This window comes from Octopus bimaculoides, chromosome 3, assembly GCF_001194135.2.
Source record: "Octopus bimaculoides isolate UCB-OBI-ISO-001 chromosome 3, ASM119413v2, whole genome shotgun sequence".
Taxonomy (NCBI): Eukaryota; Metazoa; Mollusca; class Cephalopoda; order Octopoda; family Octopodidae; genus Octopus; species Octopus bimaculoides.
In genome coordinates, this window is record NC_068983.1 from 82,576,744 (window position 1) to 82,593,328 (window position 16,585).

Below are 16,585 nucleotides of genomic sequence, written 5' to 3' on the forward strand. Positions count from 1 at the left end.
GTGTGTATATATATATATATATATATATATATATATATAGATAGATAGATAGATAGATAGATAGATAAATAGATAGATAGATAGATAGATAAATAGATAGATAGATAGATAGATAGGTAGATAGAGAGATAGATAGATAGATAGATATGGGGAGAGGTGTATACTTAAACAACTTCATAGACAGATACGTACTCGCATTTTGCCTTCCTGGCAACAACTTTACTTCAAAATTTTAAAACCTATCTAATTTTTGCTCTTTGTATCAAATTCGCTTCTTTGTCTTGTCTTTTTTGCTCTCCGCCATTGCCATCATCATCATCAGCACCAGCATCATCATCATCATCAGCAGCATCAGCATCATCATCATTATCACCGTCTTCATCACCCTCATCATCATCGTCTTCATCACCATCATCACCATCATCATTATCACCATTAACCTCATCGTCGTCGTCGTCATCCTCATCATCATCATCCTCATTATCATCACGTTTTCTTCATCTTCTTTTCTTTTTTCAGCCTATCTCTACTTTCCTATCTACCTTGATAATTATTTAACTTCCCACAACATCCCTTTAACCACTACACTAATTTTTTTTTCTCTAACCCGCATCCACCCACCTCGTACACTTTTGCAATCCACTGATGTCGCCATCTTTCCTACCTGCCTATTTCCCTACCCACTTTCCTTCCCACTTACCTACATACCTTCCTACCAACCTACCTACCTATATACATATATAAGCATACACATGCATAAGTACCTAAACACACACACAATATGTGTGTGTGTATGTACACTTACACAAATACATAAAATATACATACATACATGCATACATGCGTACATACATACATGCATACATACATATAGATATAACTACCCACCCCTTTTCAGCACCAAACCATTCACCTTGCCCGACGATTTCCAACCTAACTAAAAATCATGCTCCCAGCATCTATATAGCTAAACATGTCAAATATTAGGGGTTGAAAAAATAAAGATGTGTTATTAAAAATTAGACAAGAAATATCTACATTCCATCAATAAGAGTAAGTGCGAAGTGATGAAATGAAACGAGGGAGTATGTTCTCTGCAGGAACTCCCCACTGCCGATCTTTTACTCAGCAATCAGGAAGCGAAGGGGAATGGTCGGCTCTGTGGAGGCAGTGGGGGTAACAATCAGGTTTTGTTAAAATATATTGTATATACTGCATCTATCTATTAGATAATACATGCACGCGTCTACTCCGAGAAATACATAGACACGTACAAAGTGCATTTGCACTGGATATATATATATGTGTATGTATGTGTATGTATATACACACACATACACACAAACACACATATATACATATACATATGTATATATATATATATATACATATATATATGCGTATATATATATATATATATGTGCGTGTGTGTGTGTGTGTGTGTGTGTGTGTGTGTGTGTGTGTGTGTGTGTGTATGTATATCAACCTATGCGACGCATGTTCTCTTCTTTGACAATGACATTTGTAGGTGCAAGTGTTATATTTAGGTGCATGACTATACTGTTCTTGTTGTTTATTTCGAGGCTGTGTCAAGGACTCTAAATGAAAGCTGGTAAACCAAAGTTTCCATGGAATTTTGACATTCAGACATATGACATGATTTACCACCGTAGATCAGATACAGGAGAAAGGAAAGTGTTTCGGAATAGTGCAATTCAGACAAAACTTTTCCAGACAAAGAAGTAGATTAGATCACAAAATGTGCTGAATTAAAAGTAGATATATTAAGAATGAGATGTCCATCAGCAGAGCTAAAAGTCGGTACCAATTATCAGTTGATTTGTTTCTCCTGCAATAGACATCAAGACGGACAGAGGAGTGCTCCCCACATGTCAGACATTCTTGGAACAGCTCATGTTCTTAGAAAAATTGCTCACATCTAAGTTTTAAGTCCTTGATTAATGTAACGAAAAAGAAAAAAAATCACTGTTTTCAATACATAGTATAACCCGAGGGGACGTTTAAGGAGAGAACAGAGGACGTTTAGCATGTGAGAGCGATAAAACACTGCGCCGAAATTTATCCCAAAACATCGGAAATAGAGACATCGCATGGAGCCAAAAATAACTGACAAAGGGCTGGACTATATCCGAGTAAGTAATACTCATTGAAATTTATTTCTATTTTCCAAATGAAATGATGTATTTTAACTGGATATCATCTCCACTGCTCGCACAGCACATGTAAACACGCTTGATAAATTACGATCCATCGACACCAGACCATCTCCGGCCCCAAACACCATGTACAAAAAAATTACAAATAAATTAAATAATACCGGTATTATTCAACCCAAGAATAACAATCGGGAAGTGCGTACTTTAAACTTGTTATACAAAAAGTACGAAAAACTACACGTGCAAAACAATCTGACAACAGAAATGAACGGACCGGTACCCTACGAAAACGATGACCGTCAAAATGAAGGACCAGACTTTGTTCTTCATGTCCCGCAAATAAAACCAAAAAGACATAAATGGACACGTGAGAAATATATTTCAATCCTACACGCATATTTTACAACAATGCTCTACCCAAAGAACGAAAACTCAACAACACATACAGATAGAATATGGAGGAAAAATAACCTAAATAAAGACCTGGATACAACAATGAACCCTAATAAACTAGCTAACATACAAATATATATTCTCAAGGCAAAAAAATATTAGAAATAGAAATAGAACAATTAAAAGGAAAAATACGTCAGGAAAATCTAGATAGTAGCCACACAACAATGCCAAATAATAATATAAACACTGACACAGTAAAACACGAAGACAAACGTAACATTCCCAACAAAAATGAAGTAAACAAGAAACAACAAACCCAGGCCAGTGGGATGTATAATAATGTACAAAGTGTACCAATCCAGAATACCACAGACAAACATGAACGAAAAGGAAGGCGAAACAAATCTAAAATCTGGAAACTGTGTAGGGGAACCTAATGATTATGATACTATAAAAATGAGAATAATCAAAGAACTGAAAACCACAGATCTTAGAATGGACCACAAGTTATACCCCCCAAAAATCAAAATAGACAGTAAAACAACATCAATAATAAATAGCATGAACCTAGCCGTCACGGAAATAATAGCCACAGAAACAAATGGCAATATCACTGAGAAAAATAACATAATATATGCAGCAGCCACTCTAGCCACAAAAGAAGCAGGATACTCCCTCAAACCCAACCAAACAGGAGTACCACCACCCAAACAAACCTTGTGGATAAATAATATCCAAAACAAAATTTTAAAAAAGAGAAAAGATCTGTCGATTCTTAACGAAATTAGTAGACAATCAACACTACTAAGTAACAAGAAGAAAACAAAAATACTGTGCAAATACAACATTGCAGAAAAATATTTACCTGAGGTAAAAGAAAAGCTAAAGCAAGATGGCCTTGCCAAGGCACAAATGATCCGCCGATATTAGAAACGCCAACATTTCTTTGAACAAAACAAACAGTTCAAATCCAAACCAAAAAAATTCTACCAAGAACTTGGCAAAAATAAAATGGACGTTACTGCCGCACCAACAGCAGAAGAAGTGGAAGAATTTTGGAAAGAAATATGTTCGGTGAAGGAACAACCTCAGAAAAGGACTATTAACACAACGAATTTAGCACCTGAGCAACTCTGGACCCCTATAACAACTGAAGAGGGCACCAAGGCACTGCAAAGACTAAGCAACTGGAAGACACCTGGGCACCACAAGATCCCCAACTTCTGGTTAAGATATCTGACAGGAATGCATAAAAAACTGGCTGAAAACTTTAACGACATACTAGCAGAGCCAGAGACAATGTCTGAATGGCTCAGGAAAGGGAAAACCAGCCTAATTCCTAAATCCACAGAAACAGAAAAACCACAAAACTACAGACCTATAACCTGTCTCCCTACAATCTACAAAGCCTTTACTGCAATAATATCGCAAAGATTGAGTAAGCACCTGGAAGAAAACAACCTGTTTCCAGAAGAGCAGAAGGGATGCTGCAAGGGCTCATACGGCTGTAAAGATCAATTAATGATCAATAAGGCCATAACTGACGACAGCCACAGAAAGAAGAAAGGCCACAGTATGGCCTGGATCGACTACCGAAAGGCTTTTAATAATGTTCCCCACACGTGGATCCTCGAAACACTAGCCATAAACAAGGTGGCACCAATAATTATAAAATACATAAGGCACTCAATGAATAAATGGCAGACAGTGCTACAGCTCCGAACAAAAGAGGGACTCGTGAAAACCAAAGACGAATATTCCAGGGAGACACGCTCTCTCCACTCCTGTTCTGCCTGGCACTCACACCTTTAACTGAATTGCTAAATAGAACTGGATGTGGATACAAATGTTACGGCAAAACAATCAGCCACCTTTTATATATGGATGACCTAAAATTATACGCTACAAATGATAAACAGCTAGAAACACTACTACAGACAGTACATGGATTTACCAAAGAAATAGATATGAGATTTGGATTAGAAAAATGTACCAAAGCAACCCTGAAAAGCGGAAAACTAGTTAAGAGTAGCAACATCAAACTACATAAAGCCAATGAAATAAGAGAATTAGACGAAAGCCAGCCATACAAATATTTAGGAATCAATGAACTAGATAGGATACAACACACACAAATGAAAGAAAAAATAAAGAAAGAGTACTATAGACGAGTTAGATCAATACTAAAAACAGAGCTCGACGCTAAAAACAGAGCTCGATGCTAAAAACAAGATAATAGGTATTAACACTTTAGCCGTCCCAGTTATAAGTTACAGCTACAATATCCTTAACTGAACACTAAACGAACTAATGAAAATAGACAGGAAAACAAGAAAAATAATGACAGGATCTAGGATGCACCACCCAAAATCTGACATAGAAAGGCTATATATACAACGTACAGAAGGTGGGAGAAGCCTTATACAGCTGAAAAACTATTATAAAATAACCACCATCGGACTGCAAAAATACCTACTTCAGAAGCAAGGAAAACTAATACAAATAGCCACAAAACACGAGCAAAACAAAAAACTGTTTTCAGTATTCAAGGAAACTAACAAATACAAACAAGAAATCATACTACCAAAGAAGAAGAAGAAGAAGAAGAAGAAGAAGAAGAAGAAGAAGAAGAAGAAGGTTCAACGTCTAGACAGTAACAAAAGACAGGAAAACAAACATATGCACAATAATAAATGTCGCTAAATACCTATCAAGAAATTAAGTTGATTTAATAGACTGTGTCCTTTACTACTTTATGTGATCTTGATTCAATGTTAGAATTCAATAATAATAAGATTTACCCTAAAAATTACTTAAGAGAATTTGATAAGCTATTATTCAGCGTTTGAATGAAAATGCATACATTATATCAGTAGTAATTCATGTTTAAAACGTCGGCACAAAATCACAGGAAAACGTTTGAAATACCTTGCCACACGCATGTACAGTTATATTAATTTTCAATTGAATTTCTAATAGCATTATATATAGTTATCCATGAAACGTTTCATTAGCGATCTTGTTATACATACATACATACATACATACGCTTTAGTAATAACGAACGGGAAAACTATGAAATGATATAGACACTTGAGTGTAAAATTTATTTATTATCGTCCCTAATGAACATCAGCAACTGAGGTTTCATGAGTTTGTGAAACCTCAAGCGCCGACACAATATAAATCTGATCATAAATGCGTGTGTGTGTGTGTGTTTGTGTATGTGTGCGCGCGTGCGCGTTAATGTATGTGTGGATGGGTCGGTATGCGTGTGTTGTGTGTGTGCGGGAATGGGTCGGTATGTGTGTATGTGTGTGCATATCAGTGTGTATGTGCGCCTGTCTGTGTCTGTGCATATATACTTATACGCACAAATATATATGTATGCGTTTGGCGTTCGTTTAGATGTATCTGCATCAAGTTATTTCACTTTGTCTCATAACATAATTATCTTAATCTTTTATTGCTATAAACTCTTGCTTATGAAGTCCTTTGTTTAATCTGCTAAAAGATACATTCCTGTTGTTATAGAAAGCCTGCGAAGACTATAGGATTAGTTCCTTCGACCAGACCAAAATACCAAAAGCACACGTACATGGGCATACGATCGGGTGCTGAATCTTCCAGGTTTTAAGGATATCGCAAAAGACCTGGTTGGAACCACAACCTTCCGAGTTCTTCTACAGGGCTTAGAAAAACTGAATGACCGCTGGAAAAAGTGTGTGAATCTGAGAGGGAAATGTGTTCAATAAAATCATAATTAGCTGATCCTCCTGTATTTTCTTTTACCCAAAGCCAGGAACTTTTCAGCACCCATTCCTATATGTCTTTATAATATCTATTTCTCTAGTGAATATATGAATGCAACGCGTTTCAATATTCTCATCCATAAATCCATCAGGGGCTTGAGACATAATGCTTTATATCTCTTGTAGTGGTAATATGGTATGCAATAGCTTTCACAGAAATCATTGTTATATTTTGAGATATTACTTCGATATCAGATGTAACCAAGCAATTGAGTTGTAATTATATTATGATAATAGAAACGATTGTATATGTCGTATTTAATTCCACATTGACAATATCATGTGACTCTGCTAATTGGTAAATACCATCTAACAAGCATCTTCACAAAAGATATATGAATCTAACACTACAAGATTCGTCTCTCCAGTGTATCGTATCTCAGTTGAAATTGCATCTAGGCTAATAATGTTTTTAACCTTTATCTTCGAACATTAATAAATTGACAGTCACAAGATTCCCAGTTGTAACCATCTCACTTTATTTACGTAGAATTATAAGGGAAATCATATTCTTACTTTTGTCTTTCAAAGCAATCTGAGGCTTTGTGTATATGCAAAAGGAAAAACAAAAAAAGGGAGAGAGTGAAAAAAGACAAAAAAAGAAAATCTATATTAGATTCACGATAAAAATAATTGAAATTAAGCTAGTTGTAAGTTAATTGTGAGAGATAAAAGACTAAATATTGTAATGCTTGTTACTATCTCTACTTAATTTATTCTACTGTCTTTCCTTCTTGCAGTAGCATTTGAATTATAACAATAGTAAGCTGGCTTTTCAACCGAATCGTCAGAGCGCTGGATAGATTCCTTTGCAGTACTTGTTCAGGAACTCGGCGCTACACGTTCAAATCCTGCCGAACATAATTTTGACTTTCACCAGTTCTAAGTCGATAGAGAAAGTACAAGTCATATATTGATGTCTGGTATCGATGCCTATCTCTCTTTCACACCTCTTTTCTCTCACTGTCTGTTGAAATGTGCTGCGTGAAGAGGCCAAGAAAAAAAATTCTCATATGGTGGCACCAACAATCCCTTCGTAACTATTCAAGTGGATATATCAAGAGGAAATAAAATAATGGTTACTTTTGACCTGCAACACGGTTCTGTACATTTAAGAAAGAAGAATTGGAATAGTCTTGGTTTTCATACCTTTCCCAAGAATATTAGTGTTGTAAGTAAACAAAAGAAGCGGAATTGAACCGAAACCACTTTGCGATTCTACAGTGTCGATTTTTTTGTTGTACAATGCTTCCTCAATACAATTCTGTGTCTGTTCGTCCTTAGGTCAGATGTCATAAACGTTGGAAATGTCTATTCTTTCTTTTATTTGTATTAGTCAACTGACTGCAGTCATGCTATGGCAGTGCTTTGAAAAATTTATTACGAATGGATTCCAGTATTATTTTATAAGTGTGGTACTTAGGGGGCCGAAAACAAACCAACACCCAATCAAGTGGCACTTGGACAAAGCAACACATACCCTCTTTGCACATACATATATTTACACACACATACACACATACACACACATATATATACACAAATATATATGCGCACCAGTGGTGGCTCGTAGATAAAATTAATGAGAGTGCTGCTTCAGAAAAATTTTAGCCGTTATTTTAATATTGTGTAAAAGGAGACAAACATATAAAAAGAAAATTTATACATAAACTTGATCGGTTCGCGTTTTATCCACTGCCGGGTAGTGTGTTTAATTTGTTCACAGAAAATTGCCGCGAATTTCCCCTTGTTTTTCAAAAATCCCCACTAAATCACAAAATAAGGAGGGGAAATGTGCCCTATTTTTCAAATCCTGGCAACAAAACTGAAGTTGGAAGCAGGATAATAATCTAATTCTACACTTTATCACATTCAAGAATATAAAACACGTTTTTAAGCACAACACACGCGGAGTCAAAAAGAAACACTACTTTTCACCCGGCACTGTCGTTCACTCAATGCTTTCTCTCTCCACAATGTGAAGCTTCCTATCTCGGACATGTGAGCATGCGCACAACAGCCAAACACTGTATCGCTGGAACTGTGAAGTGCACAGTTCTATACAAGGATGTTTGTATTTTTATCATAAACTAGGGGATGGCTGCTGACATTAAGCTTAAGGACTATATAGTGTACAAGTATAAAGAAAGAATTAAAGAAAAAAGGACTCATTATATTGAATGCTATCGATAACATTGAGTGAAAATAGGAGGTGCTGCAGTTCCGCAGTTCCTATACACGAGCCGCCACTGATACGCACATATACACGACGGGCTTCCACTCAGTTTCCGTCAACCAAATTCCCTCGTAAGGCATTGGTCATCCCGGGGCTATAGTAGAAATTACTTCACCAAGGAGTCGTGCAGTAAAACTGAATCTAAAACACTAAACTTGTTAACTACACAAATATTTCAGCCTGTGCAATAAATTTTTTTGAAATAATCTGAGATATACATGGCAATCGATCATAACCCATTAAGAATAGCAACCGAATTGCCTCCAAATGGTACCTTAAAAATGTAATAACACATTGAATAATTTTGTCTTGGACGCACGTAGCTTGCCAAAATAAAAATAAAAAATGAAGCAAAGAAAAGACGGAATAATCGCAGTTTGTAGGGCTTTGTACGTTGATCTGCTCGGCCTAGGCTGATCTGAGGCTTATGGGCACTAACAATAAAAGCAAACTGATGACGAAAAGAAACTAAAAGGTTTACATATTGGCACAAGGTCAGCAATTATGGAGGAGTGAGTAAGTCGGTTACATCAATACCAGCTCTCAACTGACGATTATTTTATCGACTCCGAAAGGATGAAAAGCAAATTCGACTTTGATGGAATGCGATCTCAGAACGTAAGAAATCCTGCTAAGGGTTTTGCCCGACGTGCTAATGGTTCTGCCGAGTCACCGCCTATTTTAAGAAATAAATATTAAAATCAGTACTATCTGCAATTTTTCAAGAAGATTTATTAATATATTCCTAGTCCCTTTCTTTTTAAATAAATTTAGAAGCCCTTGTAGTCAAGCGTTTTAGCTTCATTATATACTTCTTCCAACAAAAAATGCTTTATTTATTTATTTTTCGAAAGTATTAATTCAGAAACTAATTTACTGTTAGCAGAGACTCGTTAGAAACTAAATATGCCGAGTGATTATTTTCTTGGCACGTATTATTCCGATGCAGTGCATGCCATGTTGTACAAATTAATTCGCGGTTAATTTTTTTAATTGGGTAATTACGGTGAATAATTCAACATCATTCTTGCTGCTTCATCAAATGGCTACTTTATTAGTGTTTATTGCTTTCAATTAAATCTTTTATTTGTTTCTGATTAGTAGCGCTTACAGAAGCAGCTGTAATGGCAGTTGTATTATTAACGTTGATATATTAAGTAAGTCTCTGCCGACATCGCAGAACAATTTATCTGCGTGCTGAGTTTAACATCCGGTTTCGACTCCTAGTTAAAAACTATTCAATTTCATTTATGCTGCTAATTAATATTCTTGATAAATGCACGTATGTCACACAAACTCATTCTCCTCTTACGTAAATTTATGTTTAAGAAATCAATATGCATACATACATATATAAGAGTGTATCTTGTAATACTGTTTCGTAGCATTCATGCCTTTCTATTTATTAAAACTAACAGTATACATGAGCTCATATGGAATTAAAAATTGCTTCCAGCTTCAGTTCTCAGGAAACATAACGTCACATTACGTCACAATAAGTTTACATACATATATACATACATACATGTAAAGCTGCATATCGTCACATTGCAGTTCCTATTACACTAGATTTTCCTTATATTAAGCACAGATCTCGACATTGCTCGAGGCCGAAACTGTTAACTTTATTAACCCTTCATTAAGGATAATATTGGTGTTCATACAGTGAATAGAAAACGTATTGCAGAGTGCAGTTCACTGGGATTGTTTTTTACGCCTGTGGTTTCTTAACATCGCACAACAAACATATTAAAATTGTAATTTTTAGCAAAATGTGAATAATACCAACTATAAATCTAAACAAAGTATTGAAAACTGTGCTTTTGATATTCAATATTAAATTAATTAAGGAAATAACTAGGTCCAGAAGTGTTTCGAATTTCGAAACGACTAGTTTTAGCAGTTTCACTTTGTGACGTTATTGCTTTTCACTTCAGTTTCTCAACCAAATAAACCAGCTCCATTGTTGTTGCTGCTATTGTAGTCCCTGTTGATTTTATTTAACCTCATCCCAGCGATGTTCGAACAAATCTGTAATCAAAGATGCCTCAGTTATGCTCATGTTATCTTTGTTCAGATTTAATGAATCTAGGACCAGATTATCCAATATTTTCTTCTTTTGAAGATAGGATAGAATTTGAGGGAAGTTTGACAGCTGTTTCTAGCCGGTTCAACAAACATAAAGACACCATTGCTGGATTGTTTAACTCAATGGTGGTAAGCTATCGAGCAGCAGCGAAGACAGTATCTGATGACCACTTCATTAACTTTCTATGTTAAAGAACTCGATGTACGTACGGGCGGAGGCTGAAGTCTCTTTTTTCTTTTTTTTTTTTAGATAACTTTCATTTAATCGCTTCATGAAGATGTCACAATGAGTTTACATAGATACATACATACATTTAAAGATGCATATCTAATGAATGACTTCCACATACCTCATAGTTAAAATGAACAATAATAATAATAATAATAATAATAATAATAATAATAATAATAATAATAATAATAATAATAATGATAATAACAATGACGACGATCACAGCATCATCATATGCAAGCGAAAAGATGAGCAAAAAGTCAATATCTAAACAGATTAACAAACAAAGAACGCGAAACCTACATTTCAAATCCAAACATTCCAAATGCTTAAACAATATTTTGGTTTAGTAGAACGCCCGTTAAGTCGCTTTGGTGCCTGGCGAAATTTTTAAGCATTTTCGTATTTATAAATTTTATATCTACGTATTATAAAATGTATTTTTAGCGTATATATATATGTGTGTATGTGTGTATGTGTGTGTACTTTTAAATCTATATATGTATGTATGTACGCATGTAAGCATATAAATGGATGATACAGCGATTATACCTAGTGTTTGAGTATATATATTTATATATATAGTGAATTTTTAAAAATTTTGTGTATATTATGTGAAGATTTATGTATTCATGTAAGCATAACGACAAAATACATGTATGCTTGTGTGTATGTGTGCGCGTGTGTGTGTGTGTGTGTGTTTACATACACATACATATACACACATATGTATATATGTGTGTAAGTAAATAAATTTTTTTGTATATTGTTTCCAGATATCAAAGTAAAAGTTGGCAAGGGTAAATCTTTAAATCCATTTTAAGTATTAAAAAGAACAACAACAACAACAACAAGAATAAAAGCCAAAAGAAGAAAAGAAAAGAGTGCGATGGAACGGAAAGGGATTGGAGTGTAAAGTGAAAGAAAGAATTGAAGACAGAGAGGACAGAAGACGCTGAACGAGGAAATAAGAGAGAAAGATCGAAAGAGAGAAAAAGAGAAATGAAGAAGGGGTGAAAGAAAGAAACAAAGAAAGAAGGTAATCGGAATAGACAATACAGATTTGTACTGCTTATAGAGAGCTTTGGGAACAATCTGTCCAAGAGTTGGCCGCAAAGTCGTAGGAATATAAGCTGATTTTCTTGAGAAAATATCAAATTTTGTCTTTTTTTTTTAAATTACTGTATCTAATTCTTTTGAAAAATAACCGTAATTTTTACTTGCTTATTTGTTCTACGGTTCTTTTGTAATTTTTTTTTTCTAAAATAATATTTTGTTATATTTATTTTTTTTTGTTATAGTTTATTTGTTGGTGTTGCTTTTGTTTTCGTAATTTCATTTTATATTTTTATTATTATTTTAAATGTATACAAAACTATTAGACAACGGAAGAGAAATGACAACTTGTATTTCGTTAAGTTTGATCTTATGACATGGATAAATAAATATACAACCATTACTAGTAAAACATATTTAAAACAAAATAAAAAGCAATTCCTGCCCTCACCTCTGCCCAAAATGAATAACTTATAGTATCCTCCTATTCTCTGCAATATTTAAGCGTTTTCCATTTCCACCACCTCAATCAATGTCCTGATAGTTCATGTAGAACTCTCACAGTTCTTTGTTATTGATAAACTTAAAGGTTTTCCTTCTCATTTTTACATGTATTAGGTTGTTCGGAAAATAATGGCTGATTTTAAAAATAAGCCTATATTCTTCAAAAACAACTGTACAAAAGTTTAATTATTCAAAATAAGATCCCTGAAGAGCTATGCATTTTCCCCATAGATTAACAAGGTCATTTATGCCTCTTCGATAAAATCCAAAGATTTTGATGCCAAGCAAATCTTGAATTCAGCTTCGACATTGGTTTTGGTACGGAAGGTGTTTTGCCTTAAAAATAATTGTCTAGATGCTTGAAAAAGTGGTAGTCAGTGGGTGAAAGATCAGGAGAATATAGAATATGTGGCGAAATCTTGTATTACAAGTTTGTGAGCTTCTGAAATGTCATTCTGGAAACGTGCGGTCGAGCATTGTCGTAGAGCAGAATTAGACCACGTCGATTAACAAGTGAAGGTCTCCTTTTGTTCAAGTAAACATGCATTTCTTCCAGTTGCTTACACTAAACTTTCCATGTAATGCTCTGGTTAGGTGTACTATTTTCAAATGCTGATCTTCAAGGGTGGATAGGCGCCCTCTACCTTATTGACCTTTAAGGCTCTTAATCTCACTGCGGAATCTCTCAAGCCACCGTCTTACCGCCCGATCAATAGTGGACCCTTTACCCCCATGCTCCGTTGATATTGGCGGTTCTTTGGGAAGCATTATTTCCAAGCTTGAATTCATGCAAAAGAAGTAAACGCATATTTTTTTTTTTTCTTTCATGTTTGAAATTAAGGATTTCTGCGCTTCGGAATTAACTTCTGAAAGAAATCAATCAAAATTTATTAAAGAGTATACATCAATTATTAAGCTTGTAAAATTTTGTCTAAAACACTACAAAAATAACATCTAAAATTTCCCAAATTATCCTAACCACCTGGTCATAAAGATGTTAAAATGTTTAGGTTTCTATTCATTACTTATTCATTTCTTCTTAACTTTCTATCGATCGACTGATCGATACACTGCTCCCCACCAACATGGTTGGAAAGTGGACTTCTGAAGTATACATCAAACACAACTCACTGCATGGATATTTGGAGTTGATTTGGTAGATGGAAAGAAGCCCGTCCTGTGTATAAATGTATGTGTGTATTTATACATATATTTGTATTTATGAGGGTGTATGCGCGCGTGTGAGTTTTTGTCTTGACATCATACTATAGTTGTAAATGAACGTCACTCTCATTACGTGGTGTCGTATATTTCCTGTCTTTCGAAAAAAAAAATGTCCGCCCATGGTGATATATTACCTTGCATGGGAAAGGGTGGTGGTTGGCGACAAGAAGGGCATCCGTTTGCAGAAAATCTGCCTCAACAAATTCTTTCAGACGCTTGCAAGCATAGAAAAATTATTGTTTCAAACGATGACATATATGTATTTTAGAGATAGATATATTAATGACATAAGATTCAACATATCCACAATTACAAAATGATTTGAATTTAAACGTCGGCCTATTTGAGAAGAAAGTGAAAGCTTTTATGAATGTATGTGTGTTTATGCGTGTGTGTTTGTGTGAATGTGTTTGTGTGCGCACGAGTGTATGTCTCAACAAACAATGTAAACAGCAGCAGCAGCAGTAGCAGCACAATCACCACTTATCTCTTTGCTCTAGGTGCTGCATATCGATCTAATGCTAAGTTGTGGCACTCTGTCGCTTACGACGACGTGGGTTCCAGTTAATCCAATCAACGGAACAGCCTGCTCGTGAAATTAACATGCAAGTGGCTGAGCACTCCACAGACACGTGTACCCTTAACATAGTTCTCGGGGAGATTCAGTGTGACACCCACATAGGTAAATACAAGTAAACAGAAACAAGAAGAAAGAGTGAGAGAAAGTTGTGGTGAAAGAGTACAGCAGGGTTCACCACCGCCTCCTGTCGGAGCCTCGTGGAACTTTAGGTGTTTTCGTTCGATAAACACTCACAACGCCCAATCTGGGAATCGAAACTGCGATCCTATGACTGCGAGTCCACTGCCTTAACCACTGGGCCATTGCACCTTTAATGGTAAGTGCTTCTAGCTACAGCTCTGAAAATAGGGGTTACAAATCATTTCGTTGAGATTGGTAAGCCACGGTGAAATTTAAACACAATACAATGAACCGGAACAAATGCAACAAGACATCTCGCTCAAGGTTGATACAGTTCACCATATTACTAGGTGAGGCTATTACTTGATTGATTTAGCCTCGATATGATCAAAATTGAAGTACACCTTGGCAGAATTTGAACTCAGACGGCAAATAGCCGGAATGAATACAGCAGGTGTTTCGTCCAACGTTTCTTCGATTCACCGATTTAGTACATAAGCATCTTCGAGAAGACCGAAGAAGATGGTAATCTAAATTACTTGCATTAGACTTTTCATTTTCGTTCATGCGGACAAAGATATTGTGAACCAGTGACAGACCTCTTGGAAACTTGTAACAAGCGGCGTCATTATTTACAAAATGTGATACGAAATATTGGGTTCGAATTTTGGCACAAAGCCAGCAACTTCGAGGTAAGGGGGAAATCGATTACAACGACCCCAGTGCTTCACTGGTAATTATTTTATCGACCTCGAAAGAATGAAAGGTTAAATTAACCTCGGCGGAATTTGAACTCAGAATGTAAAAACGAACGAAATGCCGCTAAGCATTTTGCTTGGTGTGCTAATGATTCTGCCAGCTCAAAATATTGATAAAAATAACCTTCTATCTACATACCTCTTTGACCATTCCATCTGTTTATTTAGCTCCATATATTTTTATTTCTTCGACCATTCTATCTATTTATCTATCTCCATTTTCTTGTTTATTTTACAGTATATATCCATCACTCCCTCTCTCAGTATCTATCTATCTATCTATCTATCTATCTATCTATCTATCTATCTATACAATTATTTTGCTGTACGTTCTTTTTCCCTTCCATCGCCCAATATCAACATTATTTCTATTCGTCTCAATTTTGTAACTTAGGCCTTCAGAAGAACGAAAGCTTATTTTCTGGAATATTAATAAAAGGTCAATTCCGTCGAAGTCGGCTTGCCTTTCATCCTTTTGTGGTCGGGAAAATAAGTACCAGCTGAGCACTGGGGTCAATGAAACCAATATTAGGTAAGTTGATGTTGGTGTTGGAGATCGGACTGACATCAATCGGGGAGACATTAGCGACATTAGCGACAACAGCTATGAAGATTGTAGTTGTCGTAGGGCGGCGTTACTGCTGGTGGTGGTGTCAGTAAAATTTCTAGAGGAAGTAAAGAAGTAAATTCATTCAAAAACGTTGTTAGTGGAGCGAGACGTGACCCAGGAAAATGGAGAAGATATTTGTAGACACGTACACACGCACTCGCAAACGCGCGCACACTTGAACTTTTCCGTCTACTTATATTTCTGAATGTACTTATGTATGATATATGTATGTATGATGTATGTATGTTTATATGAATATATGCATGCTTGAATGTATACAAAGTTGCAAACATGCATACAGACATGCAGATAGATAGGTACACAGAGTAGGATAAGGAAAAGGCGAGTAAGAAAGACAAACGATTCTATATATACATGAAGGATGAGGAGAAAATAGGCCTTGAAGAGCAGGGGTTGAAGGTTAAAATGAAGAGGAGAAAAAATGGAGAGGGGAAGGCGAAACATGGGGAGACAGGACAGAGGATTTTAGGAAATTTTGAGAGATAGAAAGAGGGAACAGCTTAAACCTCTGAGCGCCTATTTAAGTGAAATGGTGGGGAAGGTGATCAGGCTTAGGGATAAGGATTAGTGAAGCGTGTAGCAATGAGTATCTCCAAGGAATATGATCGCAACGGAATATCAGAACGTATGCAAGGCACACACATATATGGACAGAAAGAGATACGAAGATAGATTGCTAGATAGTTAGATATATATATAGATAGATAGATAGATAGATACAAACGTATGTATCCATGTATTCATATTCAAACATGACCACATTTATATATA

At 35.6% G+C, this 16,585-nt stretch overlaps 2 long non-coding RNA genes across 3 annotated transcripts in view; one reads left to right on the top strand and one right to left on the bottom strand.

Moving 5' to 3' along the window:
• LOC128247305 (uncharacterized) overlaps positions 1–10,065 on the bottom strand; it is a 15,301-nt gene extending 5,236 nt beyond the window's left edge. The window contains exon 1 of the long non-coding RNA XR_008263679.1: positions 9,971–10,065. This is a non-coding gene — a long non-coding RNA (uncharacterized LOC128247305). The remainder of the gene's footprint in view (positions 1–9,970) is intronic.
• An 82-nt stretch (positions 10,066–10,147) lies between these two features.
• LOC106869856 (uncharacterized) overlaps positions 10,148–16,585 on the top strand; it is a 59,776-nt gene continuing 53,338 nt past the window's right edge. The window contains exons 1-2 of one of the 2 annotated variants that reach the window (XR_001409446.2): positions 10,148–10,911; positions 11,718–11,980. This is a non-coding gene — a long non-coding RNA (uncharacterized LOC106869856). Of the gene's footprint in view, positions 10,912–11,717; positions 12,167–16,585 lie in introns of those variants that run through there. The other variant, XR_008263678.1, reaches the window with a different exon arrangement.